Source organism: Prosopis cineraria, unplaced genomic scaffold, assembly GCF_029017545.1.
Source record: "Prosopis cineraria cultivar Desert tree isolate PC_DT_omini unplaced genomic scaffold, ASM2901754v1 PC6, whole genome shotgun sequence".
Taxonomy (NCBI): Eukaryota; Viridiplantae; Streptophyta; class Magnoliopsida; order Fabales; family Fabaceae; genus Prosopis; species Prosopis cineraria.
This window is the reverse complement of record NW_026555337.1, coordinates 36,042,004-36,043,415: the sequence shown is the minus strand read 5'-3', so window position 1 is coordinate 36,043,415 and position 1,412 is coordinate 36,042,004. Positions and strand designations below refer to the sequence as shown.

At 33.4% G+C, this 1,412-nt stretch overlaps 1 pseudogene; it reads right to left on the bottom strand.

Moving 5' to 3' along the window:
- Positions 1 to 514: 514 nt before the first annotated feature.
- LOC129314752 (U2 spliceosomal RNA) lies at positions 515 to 621 on the bottom strand (annotated as a pseudogene).
- Positions 622 to 1,412: the final 791 nt, after the last annotated feature.

The following is a 1,412-nucleotide window of genomic DNA, read 5'->3' as shown; positions in this document are numbered from 1 at the left end:
GGTTAGATTTTATAATATTGACTTTGATTTAGCCATCTATTGAAAATAGAGGCATAAAATGAATCAAATAACCAAATGAAAGCCTCTGTTGCTAATATTGAAGTTGATCAATCAATATGATAAAGAATAAGAGATTTATCGATTTTTTTTTTTCAGGATCTGAATTTGGTGAATGTCCTTGATCCTTTTGCTTGGTGATTGTTCGGCGTGATATTATGGAGAACGTCCATTCAAATCAAATGATTGCCAGAGATATTGGCACAAGATATAGAGAGAAGAACAAATTACAGTTATATACTTTTTGCTATGCCCTATACATTAATGTAAGTATCTAACTATATATTCATATAGTTGTAGACAAATGATTACAATGCATTCTCATAAAACCACTGTTTTATTCATTATTTCATTTATTTCTAGTCAAGTATAAATTTTCAAATGTTGATGAAATCTTACGGCTACAGTGTGTGTACTCACTGGCAAGAAGATTTGGGATGCTCTCTTGAAAAACAAGAAAATGTATTTAGTTCTATTTTGTTGTATTTCTTGATCTAGAATATTAAAAAAACTGATAAGAACAGATACTACACTTGATCTTAGCCAAAAGGCCGAGAAAGGTATAAGTGAAGAAACAAATCTGTTTCTTGATCTAGAATATTAATTACTTTGATCCGTGAAGAAACAAATCTGTTGGCACTGTGTCACAGCCCAAAAGATTATCATTGAAGAAAATGGGCCAGAAGAGTTGGGCCATAAGTCAGTAGACCCAATAGGGGTCGATGGACTCAGGAGAAGCAAGAGAATTCGGAGACCCACATTTCATGTCCTCTCTGACATCTTTTTCCTGTCCTACCGATTTCATTTCTCTTTTATGTGCGTATTCTTATTACGTGAATATTTCTTTCTGTACTGAGAATTCTGTTATGAATTTGCTGCTATGACAGTTCTCATTTGCTAAATCAAATCCATCTTGCTGTTGCCATTACTGTTATTTCTTGGTTCTTCTTGTGACTGTGACAAGCTGTCAGCATCACAAATTATTTGGACACAATATTACTCAAGTACTAGAGCGTTTCATTAAAATCAAGCATACACAATCAGGAAAAAAAAAAAGCAATAATAAAAAAAATGAGGACAGTCATATAGGATTCGATAAAACACTTGCCCCCCTTTTTTTCAAAAAAAAAAAAAAAAGAAACCTATATCATATGTTGGCTTCTTTAATTGTTTTGTCAAAGATACAGCAAGATTATATAACACAGTTTTTTCCTTAGACATGCGATCAGCTAATATATCCCGGTAATGTCGAAAGACGTCGTTCATGATAGCTTCCCCGAAATGGCTCACAAGGAGGGTTTCGATTGCAGCACTCACAAACTGTGCAACTTTGAATCCATTGTTATTATCATTGA